A 9,083-nucleotide genomic window follows, 5' to 3' on the forward strand; every position below is an offset into this window, starting at 1 on the left:
ACACACAATATTAGTTTTTACTGTATTTAATCCTGATCACCCCAAATTATATTCAAATTTGAACAAATTCACACTACATTTTGGCTGTTCAGTTTGACGAATGCAACCAGTTTCTGATCATCCAGACGAGCTAAGAAGTCAAGCGTGTGCTTTCTCTTCTTTTTATTCAAAATTTTCAGGGTATTACCATTGGGTGAAGGTGTCTCTGAAAACCTCTCATGTGTATTACCATGGATCATTGCCCTTATCGGAACCTAAGGTTTATCACTCCAAATGCGGTTTCCTGTACTTGAGCCAAGTGCAAAAGGAAGTGATAAACTGAATCCAGGCGGCTTGCAACACATAATAGTAGGCTGAGTCTATCATCATGCATCGACTATGAAGTTTGAGACGAAAGTTGCTGACTGTTGAGTTTAGAACCTCAAGTAGCCATCTGTATGGTTTAACATCTTTTTAATAGCTACTCAAAAAACATATTATTATCCGTTGTTCGCTCTATGCTTGTCCCCTTCTCTGTGAAACCTGGCCCTGTAAATTCCAATCAAGCTGTGATTCTTTTAATTCTGGATATTTAGACATCTATTACAGTAATCCAAAACTATCCTTACTGTGATGTTATGACTTATGTTCCATGTTGCTGATCGACATGACGTATTCCCCACCAGAATCAATCAAGATGACTTATGTTCCATGTTGCTGATCGACATGACTTACTGTATGCTTGTCCCCTTCTTTGTGAAACCTGGCCCTGTAAATTCCAATGAAGCTATGATTCTTTTGATTCTGGACATTTAGACATCTATTACAGTAATCCAAAATTATCCTTACTGTGATGTTATGACGTATGTTCCATGTTGCTGATCGACATGACTTACTCCCGGCCAAGCTGTACAATTTATTCCATTGGTTTTGACTAACACGATGACGATCATCCACATGTTCTTTTGTTGAAAAATCTTGTGAGTGTACAGTCTAAAACCTTTACTAGTTGACCGGGGTGTAAGTCAATAACTGCTGGAAGTGTCTCACGGTTGCATGTGTAATTCTCACTTGTTGGATTTGTAGAGTTTGTATCTTTCTAGGTCATATTCTGTAATGAATACCAAACTACTAACACTGCAATGTTTTTGCTTTCAGAACGAAGCAGTTATAAGGGCTTCTGCTCAAGCAGAATCATCGTCAACTTCAAACACAGCTGCCGCATCTGAGAAACAGCAGTAGCTTGCTAGTCAACTCATGGTTTGTGGTGAAGAAACTGATATGCAGTTAAAAGATGGGCGTTGAACTTGCATAACATGCTGAATCCTAAAACACATCCTTCCGTATATTTTTAAGTTTGTCTTGTCAGAAGTTTGAACAAGTGCATGCATGTACACATCGAGTTTCTTCATCAAGAGGATATTTCTTGCCGCCATGGGCATCTCTGCCCCCCCTGCTTACATAAGCTTGTAGCATCTCTTCCCACTTCATGAAAGTTCACTATTTCTCCTTTTTTTTTGTTTATGACATTAGTACATTAGTTGTCTGAAACTAATTAGGGCCATTTGTGATGAGATTTTTTCTTAGAATTGTGAAGATATCTGTGACCATGATTTGTTTGTTTTGCTCCGTTCTGCATCATGCCTAGGCCGCCGAATCTACTTTTCTGCTGATGCAGTGTGCCCATTCTAGTCGTTTTTTCTTCTTCTAAGGCCAGGCCAACTTCAACGCACCGACCAATTTTGTCTGCGTCAGTTTGGGTTGAAATGGACAGAAAGCACAGTTTGAGTCGTTGAAATGGACAGAAAACACGGTTTGAGTCGAAACGGACAGAAAACATGGCCTAACGTGTTGATGCAAACAGATGGTTGCCTGTTTTATTTCCGTCGCCGACCCATTTCTGGCCAAAATTTGGGCCAGGTTTGTGTCACGGCGTGAACACGCGCAACGCCTGTCCTTGTCCTCCTCCGGCCTGTCTGTCGGAGGCGCATTCACCGCATTCGCCCCTTTTCCCAAAATTGTCTCGCCTTCCCGCCAGCTCGCCATTGCTGATGAGCCAAATCCCGCTACCATCGCCTTCCCGGCCACCATGGTTGACGGTGTGCCACCCGCTCTGATCCCCCAAAGAAGCCCAAGAAGGTGTGCGCGCCGGAGGAGATGACCATGGAGATGACGAAGAGGGATGGTCGGAGGGCCAAAGAGGCGGAGAAAAAAGTCGGCATCCGCAACATGCCGTCGTTGCGGAAAATGAGGCCCTCGTTGCCAAAGCCAACATCATGCCCTCCTCATGCTAGGGTTCTGTCGTGGCGAGGCAGCCATTCTTGCTACCGCCGCCATGGCCATGGCAAGCACATGCTCCTCGGCTGCCCGCTCGCCACATCTGGAGTTGTTACGCACCTCCACAACGCCACAGATGCATGGTTTCCCTCTCCAACACGACCCAGTGTGTCCCGCTTCTCCACCTCACCTCGGGACTGCTCGCTGGAAGTGAGTGTGATGGCGTCGGCCACCCCCATGCCCGTGGCCCTCGACCTCAACGCCACACATGTGGCCGGGCAGTCCACCTGGACACAAAGGAAGTGGCCGCGGCAGATCCCTATGGGCAACCTTCTCGACGCCCGCAACCTGTTCAACGATACGCAACCTCAACGCCGACTCATGATGACCCGGCCTACTACAATATTTCATGGAGAACACATTTTCGAGGGTGGCCAAGACTACGATGCCGACGAGATGTAAAGCCAAGACGGCCGCGACCACTTCACGCGAGGCCAAGAAAACATGGACGGCCACGGCAACCAAGAAGACACCTATGGCCACGACAACCAAGAAGACACCGACGAGCAAGGTGACCAATGGCAAGAAGACACCTATGACCAAGAGGAAGAAGAAGATCTGGACATCGAGGGGGAGCCATTGTGTCACGATGAGCTCTCTCGACAAGCCAATGCACAAACGAGGAGGAAAAGCATTTGGACGGGAGCACACACCAAGGATGAGGACAAGTTGATTTGCGAAGGTTGGAAGGAAATTGGACAAGACCCCAAGACCAGTGTCGGGCAAAAAGGAACGTTTTGGGCGAGGGTCCATACGTACTTCCATGAACGTAGGAAGTTCCCACCCTACAAATTTGAGAGCAACCGTGGCAACATGACAATCACAAAGAGGTTAGGATTCATCCAAGAAGAGTGCAACACGTTTTGTGCCACCATTGAGAGCATCGAAGGCCATCCCGTGAGTGGCATATGCATCAAAGACATGGCACTCCATTTCTTCCCCTTGTTCATATGTGTGTATCTTGTTTATTGATGCTTTCATCTCCATTGCATATGAATGTATATTGTTGCCTTCATTTTCATTTGCAGGCATTCCAAGCTTTGGAAGCCTTCAAGGCCCAACATGGGGACAAGCCATTCACCCACACCAGTTGTTGGACGACAATTTGTTGCCCTAAGTTCAAGGAGCAATATTCCGCCCTAAAGAAGAATGGAGGGCAGGCCATGGTCGTTGAGCATGGTGAAGGTGAGAAGCGGTCGAGGGGGGAAGACCAACTCCAAGGTGAACGACAAGCGCGACGCGGCGCCACTCGCCTTGCAAGAAACTTTAAAGGGGTTCATGAACCAAAAGGAAGTGAGGAAGGAGAGGAAGCGCCAAGAGAAGGAGGAGCAAATGACGACCTACATCGAGATACAAAAGATCTCGAGATCGAGGAGAATGTCCAAAAGAAGAAAGCTTCAGATTGAGGTGAGCATTGCAAAGACAAGCAAATGAGGTGAAGCTCGCCCTAATGGCAAAGGACGTGCAGATCATGACTGTCGACTTGACCACAGTGTCCCCAAAGAAAAGGGTTTGGTTTGAGAAGAGTCAAAGGGAGATGCTCGAGCTAGATGGATGAACTATGACCAACATCGCGGTCATTTTGTATGCCGGCATGTGGGCCGACATGAATTGCGGTCGAGATGCATGAACTATTGCCTTTTCTGTGTGCTGGCTTGTATGCTGGCCGCTGGCAAGTGTGCTGACGTGAACTATGGTGATTTTTTTGTAGGATGGCATGTACCCCAGCATGAACTAGTCACGAAAATATATGTTTGTTGCGAAAATTTCATCTTGGTGGACGAAATGGGTCAGGCGGTTGGGCACACTAGCCAGATTTGGCTGGACGCGGCCAGACGGCATGCCTCCAGCTGACCCAAGCGGACAAAAAGGACCAAATCTGCATCTATTTGGGTCGGCGCATTGGAGTTGGCCTAAGCTTGCATGTTTGTGTAAGACGACATGGGCATGTTCTTTATGTTGTGCTTGCTATTTATATGCTCAACATTAGTCAAAATTTTGCACTCTATATGTTCCACCCCAACTCATAGATTCGAAGGCCTCGTGTTCCAGCCTAGTGATCTATGTTGATGTGGAGTGGGGCTGATGTTTCACGATTGGAGTGGATCCCGCGAAGAACACGAAGAACACACGACGAACACATGGGGGGAAGCAAGAGGAAACACTCAAATTGACTTGATCCAATCACACATGTGCTAGATCCACATACATAAAGAAATCACAAAGATCCAAGGACAACAAAGGAGGATACACGATAGCTAGTTCATCCCAATCCTTGAAGGAGTTGAGTCTTGAATCCACTACGGGATCTTTCCTCAAGAGGGGTCTTGAATCCACTTGGGGGATCTTCTCCTAGATGGAGGTCTTGGCCTCCAATGGAGTAGGGGTACAAGTGGATGAGCAAAGCTCTATCTCCAAAATGAGCTATCACAATGCTGACCCTAAAACATAGGTGGAGGAGGAGTATATATAGTCTAGGGGGCGAAGGGATATATGGGTTGCGGCCCGTTACTGTGCGCAGATAGGGGGGGATGTCCTGGCCTTCAAGGGGGGCCGAATGTCCAAGCCATGGGGGCCGGATGTCCGGGGCCGGTCTTCTGTTGGCTCAAATGGGTTCTGTGATGGGCGACCTGGATTTCTAGGCTAGCGCCGGATGTCCGGGCCCTATAGCCTTGGCTGTTGGCCCGCGGCTGGGCTGGACTCTCCAGGGGCCGGATGTCCGGGTCCTGAAGACTTCTTCGGTTCCTTCCGTTGGTCCTCTTCATCCGTGCACTTGGGGACTCGTTCGTCTTCACGAGGATCTCCGAGAGGGTCTTCTTGATGCCTGATCACGCACAACATTCCGGACTTAGGTAGTAGCCATGTCTTGTACGGGTCATATGGAATATCACAAAGGAGAGATGTCACCTCGGTTTCGCGATCTCTTGCACGTGTTCTTGTCATTGGTCTGGAGGCACTTGGGGAGACGTAGGTAGGTCCATGGGGATGACCGTAGGTAGGTCCATGAGGATGACCGTAGGATGCTTCACATCATCTCCCCCCCGGGAAAGATCCGACCTCAGATCGAAAACCTCATCACCATGGTAGGGAGAGAGATCCTTGAGGTTGAAGATATCGCACGTTGTACTTGTCGTGTGGTATGTCAATCTTGTATGCATTGTTGTTGTAGCGTGCGAGCACCTTGAAGGGCCCGTCGGCTCGGGGTAGTATCTTGGACTTGCGTTCATTGGGGAAGCGGTCCTTGTGAAGGTGTAGCCACACAAGATCTCCCGTGTTGAATAGCATGGGCTGCTTGTTGATGTTGAGCTTGGTCACGAGGCAGTGTGCTTGACGCTCGATGGTGTGCCTTGTATCTTCATGCACCTTCTTGAGATAGCTCACCTATGCACTCGCGTCCATGTTGACGCTTTTGGAGAGGTAGCGATAGAATGTCCAATGGGGACAATGGGTTGAAACCGTAGACGACCTCGAAGGGGGACTTGCCGGTAGTCGAATGCCTTGCGCGGTTGTAGGCGTACTCGGTGATGGGTAAGCACTCCTCCCACTCCTTGATGTTCTTCTTGATCAACACGCGTAGGAGAGTAGATAGCGTCTGGTTCGTGACTTGGCCGTCGGTTTGTGGATGGTATGCCAAAGATAATAGGAGATAGAATTTGACGTAGCAGTCTGACACGATAGTTTTTGGCACTCCATGTAGATGCAAGATTTCCCTACAAAAGAGATTCGCAACATGTGAAGCATCATCTATCTTGTTGCATGGAATAAAATGTGTCATCTTGGAGAAACGGTCCACAACAACAAATACAGAATCTTTGCCATTTTGCGTTCTTGGCAAACCAAGCACAAAGTCCATACTAATATCTTCCCATGGGTGATACGGAATAGGAAGGGGCCTATAGAGACCATGTGATTGAGCTTTACACTTAGCTTTGCTACATGTGGAACAACGGTTGGTGTAGTGGGAGACGTCGCAGAACATCTTGAGCCAAAGGTAGTTGTTGGAGAGTGTGGCTTATGTCTTGTTTCAACCAAAATGTCCCATAAGTCCTCCACCATGAGCTTCCTGCAAAAGCAACATACGAAGAGAAGACTCGGGTATACAAAGCTTGTTAGTCCGCATGAGGTAGCCATCTTTGAGATAATATCGATCCCAACTTTTTTTGCTTGGCAGTTAGCATAAGGTGTAGCAAAGGAGACATCATGCACATAGAAGTCTTTTATGTGCTCAAATCCTATGAAATTCAATTCAAGTTGAGTTACAAGCATGCATTTGCAGGAAAGAGCGCCGACCACAACATTTTCCTTACCTTTGATATACTTGATAACATAAGGGAATGACTCAATGAACTCACTCCACTTGGCATGCCACTTATTCAATTTTGTTTGACCTTTAAGGTATTTAAGCGTCTCATGATCCGTATGGATGACAAATTCACGAGGGCGAAGATAATGCTCCCACACATGCAATACTCTCACTTAAGTGTATAAATCTTTGTCATAAATGGGATAGTTAAGTTACGCTCAGGAAAGTTTCTTGCTGAAGTAAGCAATTGGGCGCTTCTCTTGCATCAAAACATCTCCTATGCCATTACCACTAGCATCACAATATACTTCAAAAGTTCTACCAAAGCGGGGTAATGCAAGCAAAGGAGCATGAGTAAGCAAATTCTTAAGCTCATGGAATACAGTATCTTGGGATGGTCCCCAAACAAATGATGCATTCTTCGTGCTCAAAGCGTGCGATGGTGATGCAGTGGTGCTAAAGTCCTTCACGAATCTACAATAGAATTCGGCTAAGCCAAGGAAGCTACACACTTGTTGCAAGTTGGTTGGTTGTGGACACATTTTAATAGCATCAATTTTAGCTTTGTCTACATGAACACCCTTAGAAGACACAACAAAACCGAAGAAAACAAGCCTTTCAACACCCAACGTGCATTTCTGCATATTAGCATAAAGGCGCTCGTTTCTAAGAGTTTGCAAAACGGCTCTAAGATGGGTGACATGATCTTCTAGAGATTCGCTAAACATGAGTATATCATCAAAGTAGACCACAACAAATATCTCAATGTAGGGGCGAAGAACATAATGCATTGACGCATGAAAGTACCGGGTGCTTCGGATAAGCCCATAGGCATAACCAACCATTCATACAAGCCAAATTTTGTTTTAAAAGCAGTTTTCCATTCATCACCTTCTTGAATGCGGATTTGGTAATAACCACTTTTAAGATCAATTTTTGAGAAAAATGGTGGCTCCGCTAAGCTCATCTAGCATATCGTCAAGGTGTGGAATGTGATGCTTATAGCGAACGGTAATAGCATTTATGGCGGCAATCGGAACACATGCGAAAACTACCATCCCTCTTAGGCACAAGAATAACCGGAATGAGACAAGGACTTAAGCTTTCATGTACATACCCATTGGCAATGAGGTGTTATACTTGCCTTTGTATTTCCTTGGTTTCTTCGGGATTGATGCGGTAGGGTGCCATGTTCAATAAAGGTGCACCGGGGATGAGGTCGATGCGATGTTCGATGCCTCGTAGTGGAGGTAGTCCCGGAGGTAGCTCATCAGGGAAGACGTCCGCAAACTCCTGCAATAGATTAGACAACATTAAAGGTAGATGGTGAGAGGTGTTAGTTCTTGCCGCTTCATCTTTGCACACTAGGACATAGTGCATAACACTTGAGGGATTCTCACACACTTCTCTCATATCTCTTTTGGTAGCTAAGAGCACTAAGTTTTTCTTGTCCCTCATCGTGGAGGCACTCATTTTGGGCTTGTGGCTCTCACTCTCTTTTTGGTGGCTCACTCTCTCACTATTCTCTCCATGATGGATGGTTGCTTGCTTGTCGGCGATCACTTGACTTGGCGACATGGGTCGTAGCACGTACTCCTTACTCTTCATCTTGAAGCTATAGTGATTGGTTCGCCCATTGTGGATGACGCCGCAGTCAAATTGCCAAGGTCGTCCAAGTAGGAGATGCAAACGGACATGGGAACCACATCACACTCCAATGTGTTTTCGTATGCTCCAATATTGAACGAGACTTAAACGGTGTGCTTAATACGTCTCCGACGTATCTACTTTTCCTAACGCTATTCCTCTTGTTTTGGACTCTAATTTGCATGATTTGAATGAAACTAACCCCGGACTGACGTTGTTTTCAGCAGAACTACCATGGTGTTGTTTTTGTGCAGAAATAAAAGTTCTCAGAATGGAACGAAACTTTGCGAGGATTTTTTATATCAATAAAGAGAATTTCTGGAGCCAAGAGATACCTGAGGGGGGCACCTGGGTGGGCACAACCCACTAGGGCGCGACTGCCCCCCAGGTGCGCCCAGGTGGGCGTTGCACACCTGGTGGCCCTGCTGACCCTGAAACTATAAAATCACATTATTCCAGAAAAAATCAGGCAAAAAGAATTATCGCGTTTCACGAGACGGAGCCATCGCCGTCTCCTGTTCTTCATCGGGAGGCCAGATCTGGAGTCCGTTTGGGGCTCCAGAGAGGGGGATCTTCGATCTTCGTCATCACCAACACATCTCCATCGCCAATTCCATGATGCTCCCCATGGAGAGTGAGTAATTCCTTCGTAGGCTCGCTGGTCGGTGAGGAGTTGGATAAGATTCATCATGTAATCGAGTTAGTTTTGCTAGGGCTTGATCTCTAGTATCCACTATGTTGACATGGATTTTGACTAAGATAAATAAAATGCATAAATTACATAAAATATAAACACAAAATGGCAAAATCCCTTTTA

General features: G+C 46.6%; 1 long non-coding RNA gene across 1 annotated transcript in view; it reads left to right on the forward strand.

Annotated features, from left to right (window-relative positions):
- Nucleotides 1–1,589, forward strand: part of LOC123137337 (uncharacterized) — a 16,647-nt gene extending 15,058 nt beyond the window's left edge. Inside the window, exon 2 of the long non-coding RNA XR_006468073.1 lies at nucleotides 1,138–1,589. This is a non-coding gene — a long non-coding RNA (uncharacterized lncRNA). The remainder of the gene's footprint in view (nucleotides 1–1,137) is intronic.
- The last annotated feature ends 7,494 nt before the right edge of the window (nucleotides 1,590–9,083 follow it).

Source organism: Triticum aestivum, chromosome 6B (genome assembly GCF_018294505.1).
Source record: "Triticum aestivum cultivar Chinese Spring chromosome 6B, IWGSC CS RefSeq v2.1, whole genome shotgun sequence".
Taxonomy (NCBI): Eukaryota; Viridiplantae; Streptophyta; class Magnoliopsida; order Poales; family Poaceae; genus Triticum; species Triticum aestivum.